This window comes from Panthera pardus, unplaced genomic scaffold, assembly GCF_024362965.1.
Source record: "Panthera pardus isolate Hobbes unplaced genomic scaffold, ASM2436296v1 HiC_scaffold_21, whole genome shotgun sequence".
Taxonomy (NCBI): domain Eukaryota; kingdom Metazoa; phylum Chordata; class Mammalia; order Carnivora; family Felidae; genus Panthera; species Panthera pardus.
Window position 1 is genome coordinate 8120240 of NW_026526777.1, and position 15947 is coordinate 8136186.

The following is a 15947-nucleotide window of genomic DNA, read 5'->3' on the forward strand; positions in this document are numbered from 1 at the left end:
AACTTTTTATTCATACCTTTTGTCCAGTTTTTCTATATGGTGTTTGCTCCTTTTTGTTTCTCTGTTTTAAGCTTTTTAGGTAGCCAGGGTATTAACCCTTTGTGTTGTAATTTGCAACTATTTTTCCAGTGTTTCCTTTATGTTTTTATTCAGCTTATAGCCTTTATTGTCATGACTTGGTGGAGATTTATTTTAATTTTTGTTCATTTATACAGTCACATTTGCCAAACTTTTTCCTCATTGCTTGTATACAACGAAGCATAGTGAAAAAAAAATCTTTTGTCTAGATTATGAAGGAATTCTATGTTTTCATTTGGATGTCTACGGTTTTATTTTTTTACATTTATTATTCATTTGGAATTCATGCTAGTGTGGGGAATGAATCATATTTTACTTGGAAATTCCAGTACATGTTTTTTGAATTTTTATTTTTCTGAACATGGTTTTGTACATCCCCAGTCATTAACAGGTGAAACAGGTATAGAATTCCAGTCCAGAAATAATCTCCTTAGGTTTTTTTTTTTTTTTTCATTTTTTTCAGCATTGATTCATTTTTGAGAGACAGAGAGAGATAGGGCATGAGTGGGGAAGGGCAGAAAGAGAGAAACACACAGAATCTGAAGCAGGCTCCAGGCTGAGCCATCAGCACAGAGCCTGACGTGGGGCTCAAACTCAAGAACCGTGAGATCTTGACCTGAGCCAAAGTTGGGCACTTAACCAACTGAACCGCCCAGGCGCCCCAATCTCCTCAGAATTTTTAGCACCTGGGATCCTCTACCAACCAAGGTTGCTCTGGACACATTCTATGATATACTGATTCTTGGGTTTTGGTATATCACCCGGACTTAACCACCTCCATTCCTTCCCTCCTCTCTCATCTCTGTCTTTCCTCTCTCAACGTTTAGATTCTCCTTTTCACCTCTGTTGTTTTGAAATGTCATGCCGAGACATCTTTCTGAATGTGTTATTTTTACAATCTGCAAAACACTTGAGAGTTTTCGCTTTGGAAGAGACTTCAGTGCTTGGAAATTTTCTTGTGTTATATCTTTAGCAATACCACTATCCATTGTCTCTACTTTTTTCCTAGAGATATCATTAGTCAATGCCGGATTACTCATCTGATTTTCTTTTTTTTTTTTTTTTGTAAAAATGTTTATTTATTTATTTTTGAGAGAGAGAGTGTGTGTGCGAGCATGGGAGGGGCAGAGAGAGAGAGGGAGACAGAGAATCCCAAGCAGGCTCTGCACTGTCAGCAGCATTCCTGTCTTTGTGTCTTGGAAGCAATATTTTCTCTTATTTCTTTGAAGACACTAATTATAGTTCTTGAAGGTTTTCTGTTCTCCTCTCTACAGTGTCTCTGCTTCCCCTAGGTTTCCTTTTTCCTTTTCACTTCAGCCATGCTCTCAATTTGGAGGCTTTCCCCAATGATCTGACGGTTTTAGTTTTCATACTGAAGAGTGAGCACAGTTCTGGATGCAAAGGTTGGGCTTTCTCTCGGAGATCTCTTTGGAAAATGATGGGAAAATGATGAGGTTGTCCTTCATTGGGAGCCACCAACTCTCACTATCTGGATGTCCTTTCTGCAGAGACAAATCTCCCATTACACCGTGAGGATGCGGCCGAGAGAAAGAACAAGGGAGAGATTTCTTGCCCCTGACACTCCAGAACCTGAGTATGAGAAGGGAATCGAGGTGTCTCACAGCTTGCTGAGTCAATTCTCATTTAATCTTTTTGGTTTTGGGGCGCTTGGGTGGCTTAGTCAGTTGGGAGCCCAACTTCAGCCCAGGTCACGATCTTAAAGATCAAGCCGCACATCGGGCTCTGTGCTGACAGCTCAGAGCCTGGAGCCTGCCTCAGATTCTGTGTCTCCTTCTCTCTCTGCCCCTCCCCCTGCTCTTGCTCTGTCTCTCTCTCCTTCAAAAATAAATAAACATTAAAAATTAAAAAAAAAAAATAGTCCCTTCGGTTTTACCCTGCATTCCACTCTATCCACTGCTGTTCCTGGGACTGATATACGCAACTTCTCCACAGCCTAAACCCTGTCTTACCAGGAGAGAAAGGAGGGCACCGCCTAACTCTAGCCCACGGAAGGGATGGGAGCTTGGAGATCCAGCCACTCTGGATACAGGCTTTGAATCAATCTCACTTCCAGTCTGGCGTCTCATCCTGTGTGCTACGTATGCCTCCGATGCTGACCTCTCCAGGGTTTTGCAGAGGTAATTGGTCCACTTCATATCAATGTTCCACAACCATATACACTTAATCATAACTTCATCCATTCCACAAAGGTAAGTAAGCCTCTTCTCTACTTTCTTCAAAAAAATGTGTTGAATTTTCCCATCTACCATTGTCTCCTTTTTTCCTTTTCCCATCCATGGGGGTTAATTATTTCTTTACACCTTTACTACTTTTTTTGTAGCTGTGTGCATGTGCGTGTGTGTGTGTGTGTGTGTACTTGATTTATTTATTGTTGTTTGTCTAACTGATGATTGATTCCAACCTACATCAGATCCTTTCTGCCAAAAAGTTGTGGTCTAAAGCAAGTGTTCAAATGCCATAATAATATTATGTTATCACTGACAGATAGAAGGGAAGATATATAAAGAAAGAGGAAAGGAAGGAGGAAGAAAGGAAAGAAGGAAAGAAGGAAGGAAGGCAAGAAGGAAGGAAGGAAGGAAGGAAGGAAGGAAGGAAGGAAGGAAGGAAAGAAGGAAGGAAAGGTTAGTATAGATTTGAGAAAGGACATGGTTTGGAGAGACTATATGACCCAGACATTTAATGTAAGAAATGTTGCCAAGTTGTTATAATCTCAGGCATCTCTAGTGGGGGAAAAAAAAGTCATCATTATGCCCCCAAAACATGCCCTGGCAGACAGTCTGAGACCACTGGCGGCCTCTAACTATCATATATTCTCCCCTCTACCAGGCATTTTCCTGGATGAAAAGAAGACTTTTGAGAGTGAAGAGGGATAGAAGGGACAGTGTGGAAGGTACCCAACTCCCCTCCGTGCCCAGCGGGGCGTTAACTATGCTTTCCAGCCAACATAGGGAAACCAGCACCCACGGAGGCCCCCCGACAGCGTGGCATTGAACACAGAGTTGGACACAGTCCCTCATTCGGTGACCTTTTGAAAGAGATGTGCTCCCCAACTGCCAGCAGGCACCGCCAGGCCGTCTGAAAGGGGCCTTTGCTGGGTTTCCTAGGTTTCTGCAGGCGCACTTAAAGAAGGTTATATGTGGTTTGTGCTGAGATGGTAATAAATTAAATTATAGCTCTGGACCAGCTATCTACCGTATAATGGTAGATTGTTCACTCTCTGAAAAACCAGAGACTCAGGACTTTCCCAGCTGCCTTTGATTTTCTGAGCAGCGGTCCTAGAAATTTCTAAAGAACGCGTTCTGTTTTCATCTGAAACTCTGCCATCTTGTAAACGTAGCATTTTCTAATAGTCGAAAAATGTTTCTTGCGTTTGGTCTGCCATTCACTTCTAAATTAAAGTGTCAGGTGATAGCAGATAAAACTTCCTTGTTCTCCAGCGTCCTTGTCACTGTGCTCGTTCAGGTTCTCGTTACTGCCAGTTTACCGCAGCAGCTTTCTCCCCGCCCTCAACTTTAACCTTCTTCTTGACTCAAATCTAGGTCTGACTTCAAGCTTAGGCTCTTTTCATTACACGGCACCGCCATCCTACCAACCTTTCCAGTCTGCTCATCTAATGCAGAAAAGGAAGGACGGCATCTCAGGCTAAAACCATTTGCCACCGATTCATTCTCTCTCCCTCTGTCTCTCCCCCTTTCTGTATTCATGTGGTTAGAGACCCGAGGTGTCCATTTTACGTACATTTCTGTGCTTAGAATCTAATACACCGTGTGGTATGGTAAACATGCAATTAATGTGCGTTAAAGACTGATGTACAGACGCCACAATTTAAATCAAGTGTGTCATGTTCTCGAATCATCACAGTGACTGAGTTATAGGAGGAGAGAAAGCAAATAATTGGATTGAGCCGGAGTCCGTGGCGCCCGAGGGTGATGGGAAGATCAAGGAGAAAGGTAGCTGACCACACGTACCATCTACAGACGGTGCACGAAGTACTGTGCGATCCAGTGCAGGTTGGAAAAGAAGTGAGGACTTGGAGTGGCTCCAGGAAGAAATCAGATCAGCTCAGGCGTAGAAGCCCTGGAATTCCAAAAGTGAACATACTATCGGGGCCCCCCGGGTGGCTCCGTCCGTTAAGCGCCCGACTTCGGCTCCGGTCGTGATCTCACAGTTCGTGGGCTCGAGCCCCACGTCGGGCTCTGTGCTGGTGGCTCAGAGCCTGGAGCCTCTGCTTCCGATTCTGTGTCTCCCTCTCTCTGCCCCTCCCCCACTCATGCTCTGTCTCTCTTTCTCTCTCTCAAAACTAAATTAGCGTTCCCCAAAGGGAATATACTGTTGTAGGAGTGAGCTGAGAAGCCAGATGGAAAAGAAGCTGTGGTCAGAGGTATACTGGAGAGTATGAGGTAGAGAAGAAACAGGATAGAGCAGGGAGCAAGGCATGGCCGAGCGTGGGGACGAAGGATGGCAGAAAAGGCCAAGCAACGGTGAGGCATTAGAATTACAAGACAGTATTGCTGGAGTCTGGGAGGACATCCACGCTGGGAGTCACATGCTAATGCTTTGGCGAAGCAGCTGGTAGTGTTACCAGAAGGTGAAGGGTGAACGATTTGTCCCCACCTAGCGGGGTGGGGGTACACGGGCAAGATTTACACACGTGACAGGACCAGAAAACACAAAGTGTTGTCACGTGGTACCAATTGCCCCGCAATTGTTGGAAGAACACGAGGAAAGGAGTATTAAGTACTTGCTGGGAGCTGTTGGGGACCCATTAAGGCAGAAAAGTATTAAGGGCATAAACCGTCGGCTGTATTTTCTTTTTTTCTTTTTTTTTTTAACTGCAGCTTCTTTTTTTAATTATTTTTTTAACGTCTATTTATTTTTAAGAGACAGAGCACGAGTGGGGGAGGGGCAGAAACAGAGGGAGACACAGAATCGGAAACAGGCTCCGAGCTGTCAGCCCAGAGCCCGACACAGGGCTCGAACCAGGCTCCAACCGTGAGATCACGACCTGAGCTGCAGTCGGACGCTTGACCGACTGAGCCGCCCAGGCACCCTGATCAACTCTATTCTCTGTCCACCCCTTGTTGTCACCTGTTAGAATTCAGACTGTACATATACACTGGGTTGATTGCAGCCTTCCATGTCGGCAGAGCTAAGCATGTGCCTCGTAGGCTAATTGCAGGGGCGCAGGAAGCCTCACTATTTCTTGCCCGTCTGCAATGCCTCTTAAGGGCCCAGCTCTGGATTCAGAAAGTAGATTAATATCGTTTCTATAAAGAGTAACATGTTAACCTCTCCCCGAGAAAGGGTGTTTAATAGAGAGGGGGGCGAAGGCCACATGCCGAGAAGGAAAACAAAAATCCTGTGGCAGGACGCTTTGCGAGGGGGGAGGAGTACCGAACAGTGTAATCAGATCTGAGAGGCAATCCTCACTTTGCACTCACGATCACTAAACACCTAGGCTGTTTATTCTTTCTCTCGACTACTGGGCACGAGGCACGCGACTCATCTGCCCACTGCAAGTGCCAGACTGTGCCTTTGACTCGAGAAGCCACGCAAAAAGTTGGGCAGAAAACAAAGCAGAGAGGCTAAAGAAGAAACATAAGGTATTTATTTGCTGCACAGCTTGGAAGACAGCTCGGCTTCAGAATCCTGCATAACTGTTACTTTTGAGTGACTTCACCTTATCGCCTTATGGGGAAATAGAATGAACGAAACGTCCTGTCTTCCCACCCATCCTTTGTGGACTGTCTCTCCTGCGTGTCGATCCGTCTGTCCGTCTTTCTGTCCTCTGCTGCTGCTTCTGCTCCTCCTCCCCCTCCTTCTTCTCTCTTTCACTTGAACTTCAAAGTAAATTTCAAGGTATGATTTTCATACAAAAAGGTACCTATTTTAAGAATGCATTTTGATGAGTCCTGGCACATTTATACGCTTGTAGAAACCACCACCAATCAAGATGCACATTGTTATTGATCTCCCCAGGAAGCTACCTCATGTCCTTTTCTACGCAATTCTCCTGTCTCTGACTCGAGGTCAGCGTCGATATGCTTTCTGTCACTATAGAGTAGATTTGTCTTTTCTAGACTTCCCAGTAACTTAAAGCATACGGTATTTGCCCATCTGTGCCCACCATCTTGTACAGAACATAATGGATTTTAGATTCATACATGCTGTTGTACGTATCAGGTTCAATCCTTTCTTGCTGAGCAGTATTCCACTGTATCAATACCTGCGTCATAGGTAGGTGTGTATTTAACTCTGTAATTAACACGTGTTCACACTGTTCCAAAATGATTACACCGCTTCTGCCCCCACCAGCGGTGCACGAGAGCTCCATCCGTTTCAAACCTTTGCCAGCTTTCCGCACTGTCAGTTCTCTTCACTTCAGCCTTTCCGATGTGTGCGTGGTGCTGTGTCATTCTCATTTTAACTTTTATTTCCCCCATACGTGATTATGTTGAGTATATACTCACACGTTTAGCGGTCCCACATCTCTCTTCTGTGGCGAAGAATCGATCCATATATTGGCCCATATTTATTAGATTATCTATCTTGTTATTACTGAGTTCTAACAGTTCTTTATATATCATGGATACAACTCCTCTCTCAGATATAAATATCAGTAGTCAAACATTTGTTGTTCAAACTCACATACTTTAAAAATAGCATTAAATAAACAAACAAACAAATGACAACATCATTGGTCATAGAATTCTAAAAATACAAGCTATCTCAATAAACATTGGCATTGAAGAACCTCTGAAATTCCAGCTTCAAGTCAAAGATCCTTTTAGCACCAATATATATCTCTCATACTCCCTCTGTTTAATATTTTTCTACCAAAAAAATAAATATGTTTGGTTTAACATCTTTACGCTAATGAATCTGACCTCGAAATACTGGGATGGTGAAACTTGATTCCAAAATTTAGTTTATTCTATGGGAAAACCATCTACAAGAATGTTTTTTGTTTAAATTTTCTCTAGTATAGGGGTTGATAAACTTTGTAAAGAGCACGATAATAAATATTTTAGGTGTAGAGGGTCGTAAGCTCCTTCTGTAGCTAATCAACTCTGCCTTTATGAGAATGTATTTATGCATGAGAATGTATTATCACAGACAATACAAAAATGAATGGATGTGCCTGTGTTCTAAGAAAATCATATTTGCGTCAATACCACCCAAAACTATCTACACATTCAATGCAATACCAATCAAAATTGCACCAGCATTCTTCTCGAAACTAGAACAAGCAATCCTAAAATTCATATGGAACCACAAAAGATCCCGAATAGCCAAAGGAATTTTGAAGAAGAAGACCAAAGCAGGAGGCATCACAATCCCAGACTTTAGCCTCTACTACAAAGCTGTCATCATCAAGACAGCATGGTATTGGCACAAAAACAGACACATAGACCAATGGAATAGAATAGAAACCCCAGAACTAGACCCACAAACGTATGGCCAACTAATCTTTGACAAAGCAGGAAAGAACATCCAATGGAAAAAAGACAGTCTCTTTAACAACTGGTGCTGGGAGAACTGGACAGCAACATGCAGAAGATTGAAACTAGACCACTTTCTCACACCATTCACAAAAATAAACTCAAAATGGATAAAGGACCTGAATGTGAGACAGGAAACCATCAAAACCTTAGAGGAGAAAGCAGGAAAAGACCTCTCTGACCTCAGCCATAGCAATTTCTTACTTGACACATCCCCAAAGGCAAGGGAATTAAAAGCAAAAATGAACTACTGGGACCTTATGAAGATAAAAAGCTTCTGCACAGCAAAGGAAACAACCAACAAAACTAAAAGGCAACCAATGGAATGGGAAAAGATATTTGCAAATGACATATCGGACAAAGGGCTAGTATCCAAGATCTAGAAAGAGCTCACCAAACTCCACACATGAAAAACAAATAACCCAGTGAAGAAATGGGCACAAAACATGAATAGACACTTCTCTAAAGAAGACATCCGGATGGCCAACAGGCACATGAAAAGATGCTCAACGTCGCTCCTCATCAGGGAAATACAAATCAAAACCACACTCAGATATCACCTCACGCCAGTCAGAGTGGCCAAAATGAACAAATCAGGAGACTATAGATGCTGGAGAGGATGTGGAGAAACGGGAACCCTCTTGCACTGTTGGTGGGAATGCAAATTGGTGCAGCCACTCTGGAAAACAGTGTGGAGGTTCCTCAAAAAATTAAAAATAGACCTACCCTATGACCCAGCAATAGCACTGCTAGGAATTTACCCAAGGGATACAGGAGTACTGATGCATAGGGGCACTTGTACCCCAATGTTTATAGCAGCACTCTCAACAATAGCCAAATTATGGAAAGAGCTTAAATGTCCATCAACTGATGGATGGATAAAAAAAATGTGGTTTATATACAGAATGGAGTACTACGTGGCAATGAGAAAGAATGAAATATGGCCCTTTGTAGCAACATGGATGGAACTGGAGAGTGTTATGCTAAGTGAAATAAGTCATACAGAGAAAGACAGATACCATATGTTTTCCTCTTATGTGGATCCTGAGAAACTTAACAGAAGTCCATGGGGGAGGGGAAGAAAAAAAAAGAGGTTAGAGAGGGAGAGAGCCAAAGCATAAGAGACTCTTAAAAACTGAGAACAAACTGAGGGTTGATGGGGGTGGGAGGGGGGGAGGGTGGGTGACGGGTATTGAGGAGGGCACCTTTTGGGATGAGCACTGGGTGTTGTACGGAAACCAATTTGACAATAAACTTCATATATTAAAATAAAATAAAATAAAATAAAATAAAATAAAATAAAATAAACCAGCAAAAAAAAAAACTAAAAAAAGAAAATCATATTTGCAAACATGAGTGCTAGACTGGATTTGGCTTCCCCATCCATACTGTAATAAACACAAACACGCAAGGGCACGTGGGTGGCTCAGTCGGTTAAGTGTCCCACTCTATCTCAGCTCAGGTCTTGATATCAGAGTTGTGAATTCAAGTTTTTTGGAACGCAGTAATCTCCCTTTGATCCGTCTTTGGACACCATAACACCTAGGAGCATTTCATGGCATTCGGTGATCACTCTTGGAATACCTATGTTCTCTAATATCACTTGTCTCCAAAACTCACGGACCATGTTGCTCAATTGGTGTAACACTAATTCCATTTTACCACCCCCAACTGCTTCCTCATGCCAAGTCTCTTAATTCTACGAATGCTACCATGATTCTTTCCATCCCCTAGCTGAAATCCTAGCTTTGTCCTGGAGGGCAGAAGAATGGATTAAGGTTAGACCTTATCTGGGGACAGTCTTGGCAATTCCCTAGTCTGGAGAACCCAAGATAATTTCACTCGTTGATAGTTTTTAATCTCCATCTTGGATCCAATGCCTCTAAGTTTCCTTCTTACAATGCACAGTTATGATGCACCAAGTGCTCTGTTAGTAGATTTTTAATAAGATTTATCTTCTTCGGTACTTACGACATAAAAAGATTAACCATTTTTATTCTAATTCAAATTAGAAGCGAAGGCACAAAGAGGTGAGGCCAGTTGCCCATAGGTACACGGTCATTAAGGTGTAAAGGGTCAAGGTCATTCATTCAGTAAGATAGGGTCCCAGGACTCGAACTTGCAGCCCAGTACAAAGGCACGGGCACACGCAGAAACTAAGCAATACAGTAAAATACGTGCAATGAAGGAAACATGTACAGAGAACGAAAGAGGCCAGACGGAATAGTGGAGCCTGCAGGGCTAGGTTGGAGTGCAAAGTTTTAGCTTTTCTTTCTTTTTCTTTTTCTTTCTTTCTTTCTTTCTTTCTTTCTTTCTTTCTTTCTTTCAATTAGCAGGACTTCCAGGGCAACATTCTGATTAGCCTTTACCCTGAGGTGCTATGTATTGAGCACTCAGACACTTGAATGGGTATCAGGAAGAAAAGTTTAAATAAAACTGAGGCAGAACTGGGAAGCCAGGCATCCCCAGAGATGGGACAGTGGAGGTCGGCACAGGAAAGCAGGTGGTCTCAAAAATGGGTCTCTGACATCATAGTTCATGTTATTTCCCTCTCTCCCCCTCTCTCTTTCTCCCTCCTTCCCTCTACCCGCCCCCCCCCCCCCACCACACCTCTCTTCCCCTCTCTCGTGAGCTCATATAGATCCCCATTCTACAGAAAGGATAGCAGTTAAGGTCATGTAGTGGTAAGGTCTACCTCTCCAATGTGTCTTCATTTTCCGTTTCCACCCATATTGGTGGAAACGGTTGCACACGACAAGGCTTGGGCTGTCAAAAACAGGGAGTCCTGTGGTTCTTTAAGACCATGCCTTAGGTAGAAATTTCATGCTGACACCCAGTCTCACGTTAACCTCTTTCCTCCAGCTTCTCTGAGAATCTCCTCAAGAAGCCTCTTCAACTGCGGTAGCACCTTCTGTCAAATACTTCACACGTTTGTCACCAAAATGTTTTGGCAGAAGCATCATCTTTCGGTTTTGACATAATCCCAAGGAAAGAGGTTTTCAATTATTACTAATGGAACATTACGCTCCTCTTTGGGAACTTCTGCATGAATAAAAAGGGTCATTAATGACATCTACTCTCAGCCCGGAAATCATTAGTCAGTGCTTGGTGCAGGGTTTTTTTTTCCCCCCCAAGCACCCAGTAATTCCCCACTCCCGCACCACCTCTCCAACTCAAAAAGCAAGTCATTGAGTCGAAGGCAATAAAGTCAGTGGTACTAATCCTCTGCAGGTGAAAGCTATGTATTCGCCATTGTTTTCCCCATAATAATATCGCACATTCCTACAGCACTTTTCATTCTGAAGTGTTTTACCAGTTCAGCGATACTTTCTGACAGCGATAGGAATTGCTTTTGGGGTGCTTCCAATGTTCACTTTCACATATGAAAGCCTGACTCAAGCTGTTGAAACCATGTTGAAACCAAGACACAAGGTGTCTTGTAGGACAATTGTTCAACAACATTTGCGCCTTCTGAATGGTCAATGCAACATCCAAACCCAGTCGAGTAAAAGGGCAATAGCGTTCAAGGTTTGGTTAAATTATCCATAAGATGATCCCCACCATTGACCCACTCCCAACATAGACCTCTAAAGGTCTAAAAGTGTTAGACTGGCCTTCGTACTTCTTAATTCGGGCAACAAACCTGTAAGGTAGACAACTATGGTTGATCAGTTACACCAATGATTCTTAACCTCTTTTCTGTGATGTATTCAAATATGCAAGACAGATAGAGTAGGATATGGGTTAAGTATGCTTCCAAGCAATTATAGTATCCTCCCCAACACGTGAAAACTTATAGGAGCACAGATAAGCACAGTGATTACAATATGACAACCTTGAATCTACTGTATATAAAAAGGAAGTCAATCATGAACCTTGAATCTTTATTAGTAGTAACAGCTGGCATTTGCTACATCTCATGGCACACCAATAACATAGTATGTCAAAAATTGCTGGTTAGATTGAAAATGGTGGGCATATTAGTTCAGTATCAATGAAATTCATCGGTTCATTCTCCCCCTACCATGTCTAAGGATAGATTTATACAGGAAAACAAAAAGATAAGTTGGACTTTCTGCAGCTGTAACTATAATTTAGGCATACAAAAATATTCTTTAAAGCACTTTCTCCGTAAGTGTTATAAAGAAACGAGGGACGTCCATATAGCAAGAAACGCTTCCAAGACTAAAAGCAGAATCATGTCTAGATACGGTACAGTGCAGTTTATAAGAGCTCAATCTCTGGAGCAGATGGCCAAATTGGGGACCCTAATTCACCATTTATTAATAGTGTGATCTCAGACAACTTGTCTGACCTTCTCTGCCTCCCTTTCCTTACCTGTAACATGAGGATAATAACAGCACATATCATACAAATGTCTTTGTGGATTACATGTGAAGCATGGGGAACACTGAGTCTCACATAGTTAAGTACTCAATAAAGGCAGGGGACTAATTTTATCATCATCATCCCATGACTGAAATCAGCTATGAAAGCATGGGTCATGTTGGTAGGGTTTCAGAGGTTCTTTAATTTTACTTGAAGATCTCAAACACATGGGAATAGTAACTTCTTCAAGGAAGGGAAGCCATTTTTAAAAAATGAGAAGCTGGAGATCACGTTTGTCTCTCTTGAACTCATTCTCCGTTGAAATCAAAGAACAACTCTATGGATAAATACAGTTGTTTGAGGTTACGGGGTCAGAATGCAATAAGATTGTGTGTGTGTGTGTGTGTGTGTGTGTGTGTGTGTGTGTTTATTTACTAATTCAGCACCACTTGTGGATGCACGTTTATGCACTATGTGGAGAAGAGTTTCCTGAAAGTTGTGATTTCCAGACAAAAATCAAAAAAACACAACATGACATTCACAATATATACACATTATATAAATATAGCGTGTAAAGGGGCGCCTGGGTGGTGCAGTCGGTTAAGCATCCGACTTCAGCCAGGTCACGATCTCGCGGTCCGTGAGTTCGAGCCCCGCGTCGGGCTCTGGGCTGATGGCTCGGAGCCTGGAGCCTGTTTCGGATTCTGTGTCTCCCTCTCTCTCTGCCCCTGCCCTGTTCATGCTCTGTCTCTCTCTGTCCCAAAAATAAATAAAAAACGTTGAAAAAAAAAATTTTTAAATATAGCATGTAAGTAGGGCTTCATGTCTCAAATGTGCAATAGGTGACATCTGAGTTAGGAATGACTTTCACCAGCTATTCATAGAAATTACAAATACATGTGATTTGGGTGATGTAAAAGTTCATCATGTATCTATCATGGCCAGTGTATAGGCTCCAAGCTCCAGGGTCATCATAGGGCCCTAGGTTCCTTTTGTCTTTCTACTTGTCATCCCTGGTAAGTAGCTTCAATTTTGAAGGACACCTGCAGAACCAAAGTGATTTCAAAGCCATTTTGCCCACATCCAAAGCAAGAAACACGGGAAAGATAGAATGCGCAAAAAATGTAATTCACTTGTTTGTCCCCCTCTAAGGAGCTTTCTCAGAAAACCAGTTCATCATCTTTCACTTATACTTCACTGGTCAGAACAAAGTCTGAAATTATAAAAAAGATCCCAAAGAAATCCAGAGCTGGACGGTACAATAGTTAAAATTTAAAATGTACTAAAAAGACTCAACAGTATATTTGAACTGGCAAAAGAAAGAATTAGTGAATTGGATAATGGATTGGTAGAGATTAGGCAATCTGAAGAACAGAGAAAAGAAGAATGAGGAAAAATGAATACTCTATTTCTATTTCACATTAATAACACCAATATCTGCATAAGAGGATTATCAGGAGAGGAGAGGACAGAGGGAAAGAAGAAAAAAAAACGTTGAAGGGAATAATGGCTGAAATGTCCTCAAAACTTTTTGAAAAACATAAATACGCTCATCCAGGTAACTCAATGAAATTCAAGTATGATGAATTCAAAGAGAAGCCACACACAGACATATTATATTAAAAATATTAACATCCAAAGACAAGGAAGAAATCTTGAAAACAGTAGAAGAAAAGAAACTCATCACTTCTATGGAAATCCAAATAAGAGTAACAACTGAATTTCCATCAGAAACAATGCAGGGCAGAAGGTAGTTATAACATAGGCAAGGGACTCAAAAAACAGAACCAAGAGTCCTCTATCCAGCAATTGATCTTTCACATCCGACCTTTGACATTTCCAGATAAATCAAAGCTACCAGAACTTATTGCTAGACCCACCTTACAGAAAATACTAAGGGAAGTTCTTGAGTCTGAAAGCATGTGACACCAGTAATTTGAATCCACACACACACACAAAAGTGAAAAGTGCTGGTAAAAATAATTATGTAATTATAAAGGACAACGTAAAGGCACCTGGCTGGCTTCGTCAGTAGAGCGCACAGTGCTTGATCTCAGAGTTGTGAGTTCAAGTCCCATGTTGGGCTTAGAGATGACCTAAAAAAAAAAAAAAGCAAAGACAATATAAATGCATATTTCTTTACGTTTATTCTCTTAAGTCATTTCAAAAGCAAACGTAAAAGCCATACATATAAAATATTCTGTTGGGCCTGTACCGTACAGAAATGTCAGCCAAGATCCATCACGGTACAAAGGACGTGGGCAGAAGCAAGGCCATGCTGGACTAAGGAAACAACCATAGACGGTGGACAGAGGAACAGATCAAGAGAGCCATCAAGAATAAGAAGGATCGCATAAATAAACCAAAATGAATACTTGATTTCCTTTTTGCTCACCTTCTCTAACAGTCATAAAAATTAGATAAAAATTAGATAAAGTAATAACGATAATGTATTGCTGAGTTTGTAACATCTATAGATGTAATTTATAAAACATTAACAATGGGGCACCTGGGGGGCTCAGTTGGTTGAGCATCTGACTCTTGGTTTCTGCTCAGGTCATGACCTCCCAGTTTGTGGTTTCAAGCCCTGCACCGAGCTCTGTGTTGACAGAGCAGAGCCTGCTGGGGATGCTCTCTCTCTCTCCCTCTCTCTGCACTTCCCCCACCCCCCTCAAAATAACTAACAACAGTATTTGTATCTTTGATCTCAACTGTGCCTCCTATAGACAGCATATCATTGTCATTTTTTGTTTGACGTTATTTTAGTCTGACAATCTCCGTCTTTTGGTTTGGTTGTTCAATTCATTTCACGTTATTGTACAGCTAGGTTAACATCTGCCATTTATTTTTGGTTTTTATATGGGTCTCGTGTCCTTTTTTGTTCCTCTTTTGTCACTTTACTTCTTTCTTTTGCGTTAGTATTTTCTTTTTTTTTTTAAGTTTATTTATTTGTTTATTTAAAGAGAGAGAGAGAGAACGTGTGTGTGTGTGTGTGTGTGTGTGTGTGTGTGCACGCGAGCAAGGAAGATAGAGGCAAAGAGAGAATCCCAAGCAGGCTCCGTGCTGTCAGCACAGAGCCCGATGCAGGGCTCGATCTCATGAACCGTGAGATCATGACCTGAGCCAAAATCAAGAGTCGGACACTTAACCGACTGAGCCACCCACGCACCCCCACTTCCCCGCTAATATTTCCTAATGTAGCATCTCAATTTTTAATGGTCTCTCACTGTATTTTTAAAATTATTTCTCCAGTGATTACCTAGAACTTACCATGCATACCTTCACATATCACAATCTGCTTCAGGCTTCTCCTAAATCATTAATATGTAGAAATGTTACCCCTATGAATCTCTATACATTCGTGTCTGTGACGGGTTAAGGGGGAGCGAGAACACAGACATGATATAGGACTTCTGTCTGTGAAAGGGGAGCGAGAAGGGAGAATTGGGTAAGAACCTGAGAAGACAAGAGAAGTTCTCAGAAAATTCTGGTCCAAAAGTAACCATTGGTTCCTGACCAAAACTGTCCTAGAGAAATCCTGTGCCAGGAGGAATGCCCTGGTTCTAATAACACCACCTTGCTCAAGTCGCCCGCTGGGAAGAGGCTGTGGGCAGTGTGGCTTCAGAGTGAATGCCATAGTGGCTCCAGAGCAGCAGAAAGCGGAAGAGGTTCAATCAGCAGGTCCCTTTGAAAGGAGGTGTGAGCGGGGCAATTCCAAGGCTGCCCAAGACTGAACTCTTCTTCCTTGTAAGTCCATCGCAGGCCCGTTAAAATGCCCACAGAACTGCTACCAATTGTTTTTACTCGAAAGATCATTTTATAAAACATCACACCATTGTCAGTTATACACCAAAGGCACGCTCGCCCGGCATTTGCAAAGCCGGTGCTGGATTTATATAAAAGAATAAAATGACAGAGTTCATCCAAGTGCCTCTGAGCATTTTGTCAAAGCTCTGGGCCGTTTAGCCAAGCTGGATGGCGCACGGTGTCCACTCCAGCTGCCAGGATGATACAGAC